The 17931-nt window shown below is 44.4% G+C and overlaps 1 protein-coding gene and 1 long non-coding RNA gene across 6 annotated transcripts in view; both read left to right on the plus strand.

Annotated features, from left to right (window-relative positions):
• Positions 1–17931, plus strand: part of LOC135396642 (uncharacterized) — a 502925-nt gene that overhangs the window by 408159 nt on the left and 76835 nt on the right. The window lies entirely within an intron of this gene.
• Positions 8877–9455, plus strand: LOC135398007 (uncharacterized). The gene is made up of 2 exons (XR_010423948.1): positions 8877–9041; positions 9105–9455. It is a non-coding gene; the product is annotated as an uncharacterized LOC135398007 (long non-coding RNA).

Below are 17931 nucleotides of genomic sequence, written 5' to 3' on the forward strand. Positions count from 1 at the left end.
TGGTCATCGCATGTGCCACTTACAGGAGGGAGCGTCACTTGTTGGCAAACGACTTTGCGCGGATTGACAGCCGACCCCTTGACCTCAGACTCATTTTGGGACCATAGGACAAACGAAAGCACATGTCCGTCTTGCGACCCTTTATCAAATTCCTTGAAACTACCGGCCTGATCGACTCCCTCTAAGACCCCACCAGCGTCGTCAACATCATCCTCATCACCATCCTCTCATTTTCCCCCAATAGCAATGGGGTAGCATTCTGCTCAATGAGCGGAAGACATCCCCATATCATCGTCATCATGCATCTCTCTCTCTCTCTCATTCGCGCATAAATTAAGAAGACGCAACGGATGAAACCCTTTTCTTTATTGCTGTCAAAGTAACATCACCTTTCAAAGAGAAAGTTTTGCACTTTAGTGCCCCTTTTTCGTGTATTTCGTGACAAGAAGATCTGCTTGCGGAACAGGTTCAAAGTCCTTTCTTGAACGTGTCTGCTTTTAGTCGGATTTTTTGTTGTTGTTGTTGTTGTTGTTGTTTTTTTTTTCACAATCGGGCTTTGATCCTTATTGTGAAGGGGCTAATTATTTCATTCCCCACATCACCGGCAGCAATGGGGTAGATTATCACCTCTGGCGATGAAACTCCCCATTCATCACCTTAAAGTAAAGTTGCTGTTGTTGATGGTATAGCCCTTTCTTTCCTTTTGAAGACTACTTAAACCACGTGCTCGAAAAGGCCCGGTGTCTCTTTTCTCGTCTTATCGATTCGCAAACGCTATGCGCAGTGATGAGACCCTTCTTCTCGGCTTCTTAGCAACGTCAGGTTCAAGTCCTACGGAGGTGGCCTTGCCTAGCAGTGCGTTCTTTCCGGCTAGGAAAGGAGGAAAGGTGCCGACATAACGAAGCACCGATGTTTCAGCAGAGAGGAGGAGGCTGGTCGATGTACTCTGCCCTCCGGGTTTCCCTCCTCCTACTCCTCCTCTTGCTGATGTCCATGCATTTATCTATTTTCTAGCTGGATCATGCTGCACGTATAGGTACAGTTACGGTGCCCCCGCACGTGTAGTATCTCACCTGCTATGTATTCTATCGTGTGTGTGTGTGTGAGCGCCACACCACCTTCGTCGATATCCCACTCATATATTAACCCACATCTACACAGGTAGGGTATCGCAATTTCTGCGGTGAAACACGCCTCATCCCATCTTCATACAGGTAGGGTATCGCAATTTCTGCGGTGAAACACGCCTCATCCCATCTTCATACAGGTAGTTGTTATTGTTGTAGGTACATACAATGCAGGAGGCTCCGTTTTGCGGTGTCCTATTGTTACCCTTTGATTCTTACTTTTCTCGTTGTCGTCTATAGGCACCAATTGTGTCAAGTAACGTGCTCGTGGTCACCGGGTATCCCTTTGGCCTCCTGTGCTGTAGTAACAGCACGATAGAACTTCTTGTAGCAAAGGATCATGTGATGTTCGTTTACTGCGGCAAACTGTAAGAAAATCTGACTATTTGAAGGGGAAAACTACTGAAGGATGTTGGACCAGCTCAGGTAACAAAAAGCGGCAGACGCAGCCAACAGCACCCTTTTTCTACCGAAGATATCCCCCCCCCCCACACACACACACACACACTCTTCATTACTGTAAAGAATGTTGCTTTGAGAAGGATATGCGATGTGCTTTTCTTTTGCGCCAAAGTAAATTTGTTCCTTGATGACCCAAAGCAATTGCTTTCACCATGCTCTTTGATAAATACTTTGAACTCTAGTGTAACTGGCGAAAAAGAAATATTCAGGTGCCACATTCTAATAGTTCCGAGGCACTCCTCTCCATTACTGGATATACAGGTACTTTACGCAATAAGTTCTGTAAGACATATTATTAACGTACGGACACTTCAAGTTGTTGTTACAAGCTATACTGTGCGTACGTGACGCTGATCTTGTGGAAGTAAATTTTTATCGCTTGTTAGCAGCACGAACCAGTGTTACAATTTTGAAGGAGTTGTGGATGAGCTGTAGAGCAGTGGCGTAGCAAGGGCCTCGATAGGAGGCCATGTGCTCCCCCCCCCCCCCCCCGTCGAAATGTAGTCGACCAGCCGTAATCGTGGTGCTATTTCTTGACGGCCGACTCATGAGAATACGTGTAAGTGCTCAGTAGATCGGAACATCACTGGCAATGACTAGTCCCGAGTTGCGCATGTTGATGTTGCTCAGACAAATCTTTTTCTTCTGCTTTGTGTCAACATCTTGTTGCGTTTGCGGCAATTTATTTCGGCAATTTGTTCCGTAAAATTACATGCCCTGTTTAACAAATTGTAAATGAGTGTGTAATAAACTCGAACAACCCTACCCCCCACGCGGAGGCCTCCTGGGGAAGAAAACTCCTGGCCACGCCCCTAGTGTATAGGGAGAGGAGAAAGGACCCTCAGTATGGGTCGTCTTCAAAAAGAAACTTTGGCGACATACGCAAGAAAAGAGTGCCGGAAAACGTAGAGAAAACCGGAGACAGCGCAGCGCACCTACCACAGTCCGCTCTTTGACACGGCCTTGGGGCTACAACCAACGGCCGGACACTGCGATCGTGCAGTGGCGTAGCCAGAGGGAGGGTTTGGGGGTTCAACCGTATCTTTGGTAGTGCATTTGGAAGAGGGAAACGATTGTGAAATCCCCCTCCCCCATGTAAAGGCGCCCATAGAACCCCTCCCGAAATATTTATCTCGCTACGCTACTGCCATTCGGCAACGCGTATAGCTGTGAAACTACACTCTTCAGCGGTTGTTGCAAGTATGGTGAAGACGATTTCTGAAAGGTGCACTATCTGCATGGCGGCCTCTTTACCAATACGGCACCTTTTGCTTCATTTGCAACCATAAGAGCACTGGATCGTGAAGCAACGCTTTCTCCACATGCTAAAGTGAAAAGAGCGTCCGTAAAAAGCGGCTCCTGCTTCCAAAATCGTCCGTTTCATGGCCAGAGTCTTTTATGGTCTACTAACCTCCTCATCCGGGTACTCGGCGAGACGAGTTTGATGACGCTCCTAATCCATTACATACATAGTATGATTTTAGGCCTCCCCGTCGCGTACTTTTTTCTTTTTTTTTTTTCCTTCCCTTCGGTTTGTTCCGAGCGGCGAGATAATCTGCGCTTGTAGATTCCGCTCGTTTGGCCTTTATAAATCTATTATAAATCCGTTTTTATCGTCCTTTCGATGGACTCTGGAGCAAGTTTTGAGCCTACTTTGGGAAATCGTTCGTTCCTAATCCTTCGTGCTATAAATATTCGCCTAATCTTTCGAATCCGTGATTTAGGAATTCTCCGAATCACGTTTCCGCGTTACTTGTGGTTGGTGAAGCTCGCCTGCTCGGCAGCGGCTTTTCTGACTTTTATGTTGAAAGGCGCCTCGCAGTGTTAGTGTTTCTATGCTGGATAATCTTTCTTTTCAAAACTAAGTCGATGAACAATGCTCTAAAGAATCCTTTGGTACAGGGCTGCGGGAAAATTCATGAAATCGCACAGTCTAAGACAACTAAACTAGATGCATTGACAAAACTATTAGCTCCTTCTGCAACTAAAGACATGGGAGTTTATGCGATGCCTAGGGACTATTTGCATGGCGACTAAGCCTGAGCGTTGGTACGCACAACTATAAGGGCGTAACGTAATAACGCACAAGAGAAGGAACTATTTGCAGATGTGGGGAGTGAATTTCAAGGTAAAACGAGGAGCAACTGCAATTTGGGGGACTAGAAGCTTAAATTGCTCCCTAATATACTTTTCGTATCTTCGATTTTTTTATTTTATTTTTTTGTTTGGAAATACTACTGGCCGCCCGTTGGAGGCCAAAGTAGGAGTGTACAAATATAGAGAAATCACGAACAGCAGCATTATACAAAGGTACAACTTCAACAATACATCTCGTGCGTACACGTTTGGATACATCTTGAAATACAAATACAAGTACAACATCCATTTCATGTATTACCACGTAAGAGAGCGTTAGTGACATTTTTAACGAAGCTATTACAGGTGGGAGATAGTACAACTTCTTCTGGCAGGCTATTCCACTCTTGGACAGTGCGAAAGAAAAAAGAATATTTGTAACAATCATTTTTGGCTGGAATACATCTAAACTGGGGACTATGCGTAAATCGAGTACATCTCACAGTAATTGGTGTGACGTAGTCTACAAGCATTATCTTTAAGTTTCCATTGACCAGAAGATAGAAAACTTTTAGTCGATTTATGTTGCGTCTAATTTTCAGTGCACTTAACCCTGATCTAGTATACAGTGTATCTAGGGGATCATCCCTTCTGTACTTATTAAAAATAAAACGTAGTGCTTAGCTTTGTAATTTCTCAAGCCTATCTATGTTGATCTGTGTGTGGGGATACCAAATAATGTCAGCATAATCAAGCAAAGGGCGTATAAAAGTCTTGTAGGCTGTTAATTTTGTTTTCCATGTTGCATGCTTTAGCTTACGACGTAAGTACCATAATTTCGACGAGGCTTTCTGTGAAATATATTCAATATGTTTGTTCCAGCGCAGATAATTAGAAATGATAACTCCGAGATATTTGAAAGAGACAACCTTTTGCAAGTGCTCACCATCAATATGATAACGAAAACTGTGTAGCGTTTTTTTCCTACTTATGTTCATAGAGGCACATTTCTTGATGTTCAATTCCATTTGCCAGTCCCTACACCATTTCTGTACTTTCCCTAAGCAGTCATTCAAACGGAGTTGGTCTTCGCTATTCCGGATTACAGAGAACAACATACAGTCATCCGCGAACAGACGGAAATTTACATCGATACTGGAAGATATATTATTAATATAGAGAAGGGACAAAAGTGGTCCCAGCAGGGGTCCCTGTGGAACTCCTGAATTAACAGTAACAGAGGTCGATCTGTCATCGCCAATCTGTACAAACTGTTGTCTCATATACAAATAATTTTCAAGCCATGTACATATTTTAGAATTCGATAAAACAGATCTTAATTTGTATAACAACTTCGTGTGACAAACCTTATCAAATGCTTTTGATAAGTCAAAAAAAATCACGTCAACTTGACCCCCAGAGTTAATCACTTTTGCAAAGAAATCGGTGGTCACTTTTGCAAAGAAATCGGTCACTTTTGCAAAGAAATCGTGATGTCCAACAACTGAGTAATAGTAGAAAGACCCCGCCGAAATCCGTGCTGGTTCAAATCGAAAAATGATGCGCTTTCTAAATGTCCTATTAAATGCTTTGACAGAATGTGCTCAACAACAACAACAACATATGTATTGTGATGATGAAGTGGGGAGGTTTTCCACTCTAGGAGTGCTCAAAAACCTTAGCACATATGGATAACAATGTAACAGGGCGATAATTGCAAACGTCAGTGGTAGGACCAGATTTATGAATGGGAATGACTTTGCCCCATTTCCACTGTTCAGGAACAAGCCCGGTATCAAAAGATTTCTAGTACATGAGGGTAAGGAATTTACTAACCCATTCGGCGTATCTTCTTAAGAACTTATTTGGTATACCATCAGCACTCGCTGCTTTCGTTGGATCAATATTTAACAACAGAGCAAAAATACCAGTCTCTGTAAACTCATGATCAGACAATACCACTTTTTGAGGCAATGTGTAGTGCGGGAGGATTCCATTATCAAACGTAAAAACTGAGATGAAGTGTTCATTAAATGTTTTGGCGATTTTTGTGTTGTCTTGTATAACTGTTCCATCCACAACCAATTTATCCACACTTTTCTTGTCCGTTAATAGAAACCTCCAAAACTTTGACGGACAATCCGTCATAAAACGTAGTAGGGCCTAATTATGGAATTTGAATTTCTCTTTCCGTATCTCGTTCCTTAAGGTGCGAGACAAAGCTGACAGATTTTGTTTATTGACGACACTAGACGATGACCGACGCAAACGGTTTATCTTCCGCTTTAGTTGTAATATATTTCTGGTAATCCAGGGGCTATTACGTCTGATTTTTTTTTTTTTTTTCAACGGTACATACTTGTCCAAGCACTGACGAACGATATTAACAAAATGAACCCATATAGTACGTCAACCGACGCATTAACATCGTTGTACAATGAAAGAAAATTATCATAATTAAGTTCTAAGCAGTCGAGTATACTTTCGTTAGAAGCATGATTAAAATCCTGAAAACGACGAGTATCGCGCGAACCAGATCTGTCTAAGACCAAACTAGTCTCAAAAACAACCATAGAATGGTCAGATATACCATCAAGTATTACACACTCGTATTTTTGCCTCGATACATCGTCAGACACTATAACCAGATCTAGCACAGTACCCAAGCCAGCTAGCGGTCTCGTAATATTCTCTACCACTTGGTGCATGTTTGTACTAAACAACATGTCTAACAACCTTTCCGAGCACTCATCACCAAATCTTTTAGTAGACAGAGTCGTCCAATCTATGTTCGGCAGATTAAAATCTCCAGCGACAATAACTGTATGGTTTTTTATAGTCAACACATAATCATGCAAGGCCTCTAGCACCATATTATCGCTACCCGGGGGCCGATAAAAGGTACCCAAAACAAGAGGGCGCGTACAGCACAATAATCTAACCCTCACTGATTCAGTGCCCGGTAAATCCGGCAATTGAACATAATTTTGTCGTGCTTCAACAAAATTGCAACCCCGCCCCCACGAGAGCCTCTATCTTTCCTGATAATTTTATACGAAGGCGGCGTAACCTCTGTATCAAGTATGTGTTCGTGGAGCCAAGTTTCAGTTATGACAAGTGGATCAGGTTCCTGTTCAATCAAGACATTCTCTATTTCCACTGTTTTGTTCATCACACTGCGTGCGTTTAAGTTAATTACTTTGAAGTTCAGACTGGTTGGTTGAACAGGCGACTGTCACTCCGCCGATTTATCAGTCTTAGACGCAAGTTCAATTCAATTTTATCGTGCGAGATAGTATCATAAGAAGTGAGTCGTTCAACGCCAAGGGGCCATTGTCTGCACAGGGTGGTATATCCCCATCTCACATACCTTCGCGGACGCACACACCATTTGGGGACGAGCGCGAACGGTGGCGCCCCTCCCGCGGCGGCGGAGCGAATTGCGTAGTGTGGATGCAACGCCATTCGCCAGCTTGCCAACGCACGTTTAGTTGAGTTTCATAATGGTGTTCAGCGGAGGGACAGCCCCATGAATGTTGCCTGTCCTGAAGCGTGGCTAGACAGAGTCAAATGAACATTAAATTCGTAATGAGTATGTCCCTGTCTAAATTTATGCGTGCTAGAAAGGTGCGCGTGTGATGAGGTGCTGTTACGGACGGACTTTGCCTTCCAGTTTCCCTATCGATGCCCACACCAGCTTACAGATGCGGATATTTTTGTGTAAAAACAGCCTACTTATCGGTCTTGAGCGCCGTGTCACAATTATTTGTTTGTCGTGCTTGGTTACCGTCAGTGTATTATGTTTGATTACAATTATTTGGTGTAGTGCAGAATTACTCAGACCAATCCGGTTGCTCATGGGAACCGTAAAGTTTGAACTGAATTGAAAGATAAAAAGCGGGCGTCATAGAATGAGTGCAAGGTGTAACAATACATTTGAGGATCGTGGACATTAGCAGCTAGTACAGAGTTATTCAATACAGATAAACTTTCAAATGGTAATAATAGGTGTTAACAGTTTTCATCATTTTCATTTAAACAAATAACGACAGGTCTGCAATTGTGTGAGGTGCAAGCTTGATCGCCCCCTTTAGCACTATAGTGACAGTCCTCAAGGAGCTGCATATTGCATACATTGAACGCTGTCGTCAGTGATCATATGTGGCTATCTTGTGTTTGCGTATAGTTTCGTTCCGGCCGCCAACAAGAACTTGTATGTATTCGTGTTTGTTTGTTTCATTAATATTATTATTGTTATATTGTACAGTGTGATGTCCAAGTCCATGAACTACTCTACAGTGGAAACCATACAGCAGTGTAACACCTTTATTCCTACATAACGAGCTAGAGATATGTGACTGATGTGATACAAGTTTTCTTCAAGTGTGAGACCTAATCTGTATCCTGCGACAACGGCAAAGCACTACGAAGATCGATAACACAATAAACGAAATCGCCCAAAAACATATCTGACAGTGCAGCGCAATGACGATTTTCTCAGGCCGGCTTTTTGATGGAGGCTTGTCGGGCATTCGTGGATAGATTTCTTGACGGCACAATATTTCGTTCCTGAAAACAACGTTTCGGATCTGGACGGGAAACCAAGAGCACCATATTGTTGCAGTTTTCTGTCCACCCAGTAGTACCTTACCCTTTTATTTCATTCCGACGTACGTTTTAGCGAAACGCTCCGAACATGCCTCATAGCGCACCAATTTTTCGTGCGCTTGCTTTCCGTTTCGCAGCTTGATTATCAAGATAATCATAATATTATAAACTTTTCATGTTTCGGCTAGTTCTGGAAGTTCATTCCAAGTGTAGCTGATGACGATTTGCAATTAAAAACAGCGCAATGCCGTATAAACACGACCAAACGCGATCACTACCGCAGACACGCATCCCGTTGTTTCCACACTACACTCTTAATCTGGTAACCGTAAACGTTACGTATAAAAAGCTGTAACTTCTAGCATAAAAGGTACCATTTCCTCTTCGAAAGGTTACAGTCCTATATTGCGGTTACAACGAGTGGCGCGAAAGGTTACAGCCCATTTTTAGAGGTGACGGCTACATTCCGAAACAGCGTCACCTGTAAATTCGGTGTTCCCTGCAAATAAAGGCAACGGCGACAACTTCTAAAAACAGCCCGCGTGACTTGTCCGAGCGCTCGCGCTCCACGTGAGTCTTTATCTTTCTTCAACTGAGGTGCGTTGTCATGTGATGTGTGCCGTGCGAACAAGTCGAGAACAACGGACGCGGGACAATTCCCCGGTCGGTTGCATTGCATTTAAATTCTTAGCGATCATTTGGGGTTCGAACTACGACTTGCTGCTTGTGGTAACCCGGTATTCCTGCGATGCCTTCGCGCCGAAGCAGGTAAGCTGACAGCTTGCGGCTATAGTGGACGCCCACGTCGTTGAAACTTGATTATTGTTTCAGGCGACCATGCCGTTTCAGAATACGGACATCCATGGCGTACGCCGCGGGAGGTGCACCGACGGACACTGCGACTGCCCAGAGTATATATGTGAGACCAACGAAGCGGGTATGCCGAAAAGAATATTGTGCTGCTACTGCGAGCATGCTCGGGGAAAGCACTCTGGACTTACTACAGGATTGACAGTGCGCGCGCGGTGCTAACTGTTCTGAAACAAATTTCGCATGAAAGTGTAAGTGAAAGTAAGATTGACTGTCTGGGTACTTTGAACATTTTGTGTATTTGAATGTATCTATCCTGATGTATGTATCTTGTAAGCATTCAAAAATACATATTTCTGGCACTAACCTTGACTTGATTGTACTGTTTTTTCTCTCCACACACATACAGTGTTCTGTCTGATATGTTGCCCGCCTTTTCCCTGTTCTAACCAGCACCCACAATAAAGGGTTAAACTTAAATAATAAATTATGAGGTAAATTTGGCCACAAGTCACTACCCTGGTTAGGGGTTACAACAAAACATATAAAAGGCACATGTACTCCTAATTTATAGGTAACCGCTATATTTTTCCAGGGAACGCTGTAGACGTCTAGCTTAAAGGAACCAAAGGCAACTGTGTAGACTTATAGATAAAGGTATATTTTTGACCAATTTTTTACCTTTATATTAAGGTTATCAAAATAAGAGTGTACCGGCGGATCACGTGACTTTTAGAGCGCCCCCTGTATAGGTTGTGGTCGCCGCCGATTGAAGACTCTAATTGAAGTCGTTGCTTGAGCGGCTCAACGTCCCCTCGGTCAGAAGTTTTTGCGCATTGTCCGAACTTCGAATAGCTGGAACGGCGGCTAGTTGCTCTAGAATTCTCTGCTTTCAAACGAGTCACCAATCACTGCCTCAAGATTTTGTGAGACTTATGAGGCTTAGAAGATGTCAGCAAGACCTCTGGAGGCGCACCAGGGCGCAAAGTGCGTGTTGTCGTCGCGGATTTTGCTCAAGATAGAACTAGGAGAATGTCTGCACTTTATATACTCTTTTCAACCAAACGATACTCAGTGAGATGAGGGTTGGGGGCAATTTCGTTGGTCATACTAAGCCAGTGCGGTACTCTACCCCATGCCTGTGGGTTCGTATGAATGATGTAAATATCTTTAAAATGTGCATAGATATTACGGGGAGAGATCTATAGTTCCTCAGGTAGGCCTGTTGCCGCTAGGAAGGCCATAATTGAGCGAAAACCGTGACGCTGGTGTACAAATTTGCGGACGATTCTTAATGGCTTCGAGCTGGCACTTCATATTGCAGGAAACAATGCAGCGAAAATGATATTTGTCGTGTACACTGCTCTACTTTGGAGCCCATCTGGATTCCAGCGTTCACGTCAATATTCTGCCTATGTATTCTCTTTTTGTAACGTATTAAAGTATCGAAATGTTGCCGAAACCGGAGCATTTTTCCCCATGTTCTGCTCCTCTCTGGTAGCGCTCTTTTCCTGATGAACAACCGTCAAGCTTCCTTAGCAGAGATATATAAAAAAATATTAAGACATAATATTTGTTTTAAAATAAATGAGCCAAGGTTTTGAAGAAAGAGAATCGTGGAGCGAATTTTCCCACAACAGTAAATCGCGCAAATCCCGCTGCAGAAGTACGTCGATAACTTCGTGTATATTCGATATTTCGGCTCATTTACTTTTTAAGGCAACGACCACCTCAAGATGCCACAAAATTTTATCGAGATGTGTATGTCACTGCTTACGAGCTAACAAAGTAATGTTCCACTGTCACGAACAGCACCCTGCGTAGGAGGAGACCGTAGTTGGAAATAAAGTCAGGCAGACGGCCGTCATAAAGGCTGTCTCAAAGAGCAGCTGTGCGGAAGGCACTGGGAATTCTTTAGGTGTCTCTACAACGACGCGCATAAAAGGAAAAAACATGGAGAGAGAAAAACGAAGTCAGGTCGCGGCAGGCCTTGGTCGTTAGTAGCGCCTTAAGAAGAAACGAAGGAGAGAAGTGAGCTCGTAAATTTTAACTCGCAGTAAAGCCCGTAAAAAGTGGCTCCCTTATATCGTGAGTAGCGCAGTAACACGAGCGCAGCGCCATCTGTGCGCCAAGGGTGGCGAGATTGGTGAAGAAGTGTGAGCTATTCGAGTCGTCGGGAAAAGATGAGCCGAGGCCCCGACCCGAGGAATTTACAATTTACTCGGCTCCGTTACACGAATAAATGGAGGTATTATGACTACTCCAGGGACCGGGGAATGCTGGTCGATACGTATTAAAGGATCAGTAGACATTCATTCGTTGCTGAAGCGAGAAGGAAAGGTATCATTCTACCATCATTTTATGCATCTGAGTTGAGTTGAAAGAGTGAAGAAGAAAATTTTTTAGATATTTTGTGCATCTCTTTCGGTTAAAACTCACTGTTGTTTGGTCAGTGCGGGCAACAGTCATGCGCAGCGAGAAGGGGCAAACAGTTTTCGTCCTGGTTGGAATATATTTACATACTCACACGCTTGTCGAACCTACTCTCGTCGATAGAAATAAACATAATACGGTGTGTCATTTGCTGCGATGTGCACACACACACACACAAAGAGACGATGATGAGATGGGGCTGATGCCGGCCAGCAGGCTGGGCGCTGCCCCAGTGCCATTTGTAGATATTGAGAGATGAGGGATGATGATGAAGATGAGGATTCAGGTGATCAAGGCAGTGTGGAGAGGCCTGTTGATGACAGGAAATCCCAAAGGTGACGGAGACATTGGTGCATATGAACGCTACTGGACCCAGCACCCTGCCCATGGTAAAGGGGCGGTACTCGATTGCATGCAGTCCGTGCTACAAGATTTCGCGCTCCCGCTGGTTCTCAGGGCATGAGCCCATGAGTAGGTGGTGCAGGTCAGCGCGCACATTGCATGATGCAGAAAGGTCCGATGGCGAACGGCCAAGGCGCTGCCTCATAACTGGGGTAAATGCAACATTCAGCCGCATACGGTGAAGAAGAGATGCGTAGTGTTGCGTGTGATCTAGTGAAGGCGATGAGGAGGCGACAGAGAGAGAGAGAGAGCACGGAGCACGTGAAACCCTTAGGTGGGCAAAATTAATAGTTGTCTCGCGACGTAAGGGGGCGGAATTATCATATTTTTCGCGTTTCTTTTTCTTTCTCTTTTTCATAATTTATATACTCGGTTCAGAACAGCTCCGCACTTACATGTGCTTTTACCAAAAACACGCAAGTATAGTTATGAGTGAAGCTGTGGATATTTTTCTATACTCCTGTGTTTCGGGGCCATACACTGAAGGTATTTGACGTTCGTCATCACCGCATGTGTTTTCGTTCAATATTTATTCACACGTGGTGGAAGGCCACTGTTTTCCAATTTTCGATTCACCGAATTCGACTGAATCTTCCCCGATAGGCGTCCGTGCCTGTCATGGCCTCTTAGAAACCGAAGCTAGAGTGTTATGGCAAATGTCATTACAAAGAACTAAGAATAAGAAAATAAAGAACAATATAGAATAAGAACAACAATATAGAACAATAAAGAATAAGAACAAAGAACAAAGAAAAAGAAGAAGAAGGAAACTAAGAATGCAGTATTGCCACTGCCACATCTGAGAAGCGCACCCATCGTTGCTTTCAAGTGGTTAACGCTGGCTCAAATGAACTGTGCTATCAGTTAACATGACTTATCTTGTTACGAAGTGAAACTATGTAACTGGGCTTGCACAAATTACCTCGACACGACCGTTCTGTTTGGAATTAGCGTTGAGCAATGTCGGTTGGCTTAACAAAACGCAGCAACACAGTCTTCGAGGCAACAGCAAGATCATTCGCTGGAAAGTGAAACGCTTCTCCCAGACAATTGTAATCTGGCAACCCTGTTTTGCCGTGGAGAGCGATATCTGTACACCTTAAAATCAGGCACTCTCACTAATTGACTAACGAAGTTAAGCTAATGAGCTCTTTTAATTCAGCAGGCTAGAAGGACAACAAGCGTCCACGACTAATTTGAAACAAGAGGCGTTACAAAGCCATCTTCCTTATTTGCACACCACAGCCATACTTCTTTGTTTACGTAAGTGTTAGCGGCATAGCAAGGGGACTGTGGGTTTGGGAGGCTTCAGCCCGCCAACGGACTGTAGTCGACCGTGAAACAGTGGCGTCATTTCTTCACCTAGATGCATTTGCTTGAGCACCAAACAGATCGAGTCATCACTAGCTACCTTACAGTCATTAGTACTAGTCATTACTATAGCACCTGGAGATATCACTATGCCAGTGTACATCGTTGCCGGTGATATTAATGCGTTGGCATTAGGAGTGTCAAAATGGAAAAAGCTGTATGTATGTATGTATGTATGTATGTATGTGTGCGTGTGTGTGTCCGTGTGTGAGGTGGTGAAGCCTCACCGAGAGAGCGGTATAAGTGGACATGGAAAGGGGATATAAGAGTGTAAATGTAAATGGAGGCAAATGATTTGAAATTGGAGTAGTCGAATGTAATTAAGAGTAAGAGGTAAGAGTAATTGAAGGTAATTAAGAGTAAGAGGTAAGAGTAATTGAAGGTAATTAAGAGTAAGAGGTAAGAGTAATTGAAGGTAATTAGAGGTAATTAAAGTCAATTAAGAAACTTGAGTTTAAAGGTAATGAATCTAAGATATATGTAATTAAGAGAAAGACTAAATGAAATTGAACAATACCGAAGGTAACCACAGGTTATACCGAAGATAATTAAATGTAATTAAAGGTAACTAACGTCAATTAAAAGGGAACTGAGAGCAATTAAGGCAAGTAAAAGTAATTAAAGGTAATTAATAGAATTCTAGACTGCCTCATGTAACCTGTGGTTACCTAAAGGTAATTACAGGGTAATTGAAAGTAATTGAGGCTAATTGAAAGTTAATTAAATAGACTTACATATAGTAATTGAAAGTGTCAAACCGGGAATCAAGCATTGACTGGAGGTGGACAACCGCAAGTCCGATTAGACCGGAAGTGGAGAACCGGAAGTCGGGTTTAGACTTGAAGTAGACAAGCCGAAGTTGGGTTTAAACCGGAAGTAGATACCCGGAAGTCAAGTATGGACCAGAAAAGGCAGTTAATGCTAACGCATTTCTTTCGCATTTACCGCTAAATTGCCGGTGAATTTTTGTTCAGCCAGCCTTTTTTATTTTTTCGCAACCCGTCGCTGAAGCTGAAGGTAAACCTTCCCAGCATCCCCTGGGCCCTGAGTAACAACAACAACAACAGATATATTCTGATGATGAAGTGGGGAGTGAGTAAAAGGGCCCAGCATCCCCTGAAACAAAAAAGAAACTAAAAATGCAGCTACAGCAGTGTACCGGAACTCATCCGCTACGTAGAATACGTCAGTGTCGTTTTGTGACGGGGCCATTTCTGTGTACCGACGTGCGCCGACAAGCACTGTTTGCATGTGTATCTGTCTCCTTTCTTCCGTGTACCCTAGCACAGGATTTCTAACGTTGTTAAAGTGTCTCAACAACACCCCGAGGTTTTAACGCTTTTCACCTCTTCTACTTTTAAAGAGCGATCACTCTGCTGTTAAAGAGTAGCTCACGAGTACATATATGTAGCGAACGTTTGCAACCAAAGCGTTCGCTATGAAAACGACCCGATCAGAAGAAGCCCTCGAGGTGCTTGGTGTCAGATTAGTTCCCTTTGTCCTGCCGAATTCCTACCAAAAGTTCCAACGGCGACCGCCTGGCGACCGACGAGGTAGCCTGGCGTATACCGCGACCCCATGTACATACACGCGTAAAAACGCAAGAAATATGGCAGCCAACATGAAACAAATGCGGCTGATACATATCGAAGGCCGCGTTGCTCATCAACTTTGGCTCAATCCGTGCCACCCGGCACCACCTTCTCCCCCTGCGACGATCCCCCCACCCTTGTATAGGTTGGGTCAGTCTCCCTTGATCTGCTGCATGTCTCATTTTCTGAGCGGGCCAAGCTGTTACAGAGAGGGAAGACGTCGCCCGACGCTGATGGACGGACGGCTCGCGAGATTTCTTTTCCATACGTTTCTCCTTGTAGTTGTTCTTTTGTTCCCGATACGTCTCGATCACTTTGTCTCAAGTGGCACCGTACGTGACAGGCCTGGAAAACGTGTCCACGTTTCCCTGCGTCCCGTTGGCTCCAGACGGAGAAAAGGAAAGCCCTCCAAAGTTACGTCCGTGTCCACACTCGAATTCCTCTTAACACCTCATTGGTGGTACTGAATGCGCAATAATTTTTAACAAAAGCGAATTATTTTTCCAACTGGTGCAACGAATGCTGAAACTTTCGATCACTCGTGTGATGCACTCTACTGATGATTTTATTCAGAACCACACGAAAGAACCGTACTTCTCTGAAGCAACTGTACTCTAAAAACAGGTGGGTCGTGGTATTGGATGTATAGTTGGCGCAACACGTATGGACACGACTGTAGCCGAGATGAGATGAAGTCGGATGGGGATTAAAAGTATTACGTGTAGTACTTTTAATCCCGCATATACGCACGCATAACATGCACATAATACGCATGTTACGTATTAGATAAAGGACAGCGAGGGATGACCGTAGTCTCTAAAACGTAAAAAGAGAACTTCACCATATGTAAAAGCTTCAAGAGCAACCACTGCACGGAGTGTCATAGCTTCTACTTCTGATTTTAGGGGAAAGCGGGGGCGTAAACGGCGTTGTGTTAGCATTAACGTAAATGTAAGGTGTCACAAAAAGGGCGCGCACCTCCTAATCGCAACAAGTCAGAACACACGTTAAGGCAAGTGCCTGAGGACGATGGCCGCCGATATTTTGAACAGAGACTGTCGTTAAACTTCCGAAAATTGTGAAAATAAATCCGAGGTCATTCAGCCTTCCCGCCGTTCGCACGTTTTGCACAGCCGCCGATATTTCGAACAGAGACTGTTCTTTTTAAAAAGAATAGTCTCTGTTCGAAATATCGGCGGCTCTCGTCCTGTGATACTTCTGTTAACATTTCCTTACCGGTTCACTGGATTTTGTACCCTTCTGAGTCAGAAGACAGAAGGATAATATTGCTAATGATGACGGTTGACTAGTGCCGCGTCATACCGTGAAGTTCTCTGGGCCGACATCACAGTTCCCTGTGAAGTCGGCGCAGGACGCATGGTCCCCCTGCCATAGTCGTGACGTTACCCGCCTGTCCGTGGCAGGCTATGGCAAGCAGTTCCATCATCATTATCACCATCACCTCACGTTCCAGAGTGCGTGTGCGACATCGTGTGACTATGACCCGTCTTGAAATACAGCCTTGCAAGACGCTTTGCAGTCGCATCTTGTACGCGTAAAGTGTAAAGGTCACAATTCGACGCATAGAAGGCCACGTTTCCTAGTTGACAGGGAAGGTATACCTTCTTTTTTTTAAAACAGTTTTCCGGATTTGCGCAGCCATATGTACTTACTGCGGCACAGTTTTCCGCGTGGCGATGCATTCACACTTCTGGAGGGAGAACTGCGTCTAGGTCAGGGAGGCACGGCATTAATAGTGACGTAAATCAATATGAGTTCACATAGGCTGTCACTTAATCTGGTTTGTGGTAAACAAACGTCAGAAATCCATCCTGAAAGAAGGATTAGCGCCATCGAAGCACTTAGCGGCGGCCCAGGATTAGTTGCTGCGGAATAATCCCGCGACGACGGTAATCTTCTGGGCGTCGATATCGCCGGATCCACGCACTACCGTTGCCTCTCGAGGAGTCATTCCTCGTAGTTTCGGGGCGAAGGAAATGATGTGGCACACATAAGAAATGCCTGACCGGCTTGTAGCCACCGCCACTGCACTGAAGCTTTTTGCCGCTTTCAATCAACCATCATCACCAAAGAACGGTACTCTTATTAGTGTTAGCCGCCTCGGATAGGGTCTGTGTTCACCTAAAAATGCATTTTTAGTTTTTGACGTAGAATACAACCTTCGGCCCGCTGTCAGGCTTCAAAGTAACGTTTGCGTTCGGAGCAGTATAAGCAAAACTCTAAACACGACAAACTTCCATTTCTGTCATGCTGATTGACGTGGCCTTCACAGCACAGTGGCGCTACCGCTTGAGACAGGTTAACTCTCCCCACTGCAGTCACTGCGGTGCTGTTGAAGATCTCGATCACATTCTTCTCCATTGCCCGCACTACTACCCTTCCCACTCCATACTCTCCGCCTCCCTCAACGAGCTAGACTCCCGTCCCCTCTCCCTCACAAAATTGCTTGGCCCCTGGCCGCATCCAGCTCACCCACGCTCTGTCCTCAAGGCTCTCTTCGCCTTTTTGGACGCCACAGGACTTGGATCCTCATTGTAACGGGACCCATTCCTTCATTCCCTGCTTCACCTCCAGCAACGGGGTAGAGTATCGCCCCCGGCGATGAAACTTCCCACCCATCATCCTGAAATAAAGTTGTTGTTGTTTGACGTGGATTCACGAAACTTGTTACATTGATTCGAAATGAGATGACCCAGTCTGATCCGGCAGCGATTGACATCCGACGGTTAATGAGAAAGCCGCGCCGCTTTGTGTAGCACCCACACAATCTTTGGCGTTCCGAGGGTTACTACCGGGGAAATGACCTCAGATTATAGATAACGTATTGACAAGATAAATATTAAAATTTCACACTACCCGTTTCCACCATGTGAGTTACAGTAAAAAAGTTCGTGCTAAGAGGCGGCATTGGGGACTTCTCGTTGGGGATGGTATTGATCCAACTACCATCTTGGTCTTACTGACAAACCTTAATTAATCCACCGCCTCCCAATCACACACCACGATATCATTTACATTCCAAAACCCAC

Source organism: Ornithodoros turicata, chromosome 6 (assembly GCF_037126465.1).
Source record: "Ornithodoros turicata isolate Travis chromosome 6, ASM3712646v1, whole genome shotgun sequence".
In the NCBI taxonomy this organism is placed as follows: domain Eukaryota; kingdom Metazoa; phylum Arthropoda; class Arachnida; order Ixodida; family Argasidae; genus Ornithodoros; species Ornithodoros turicata.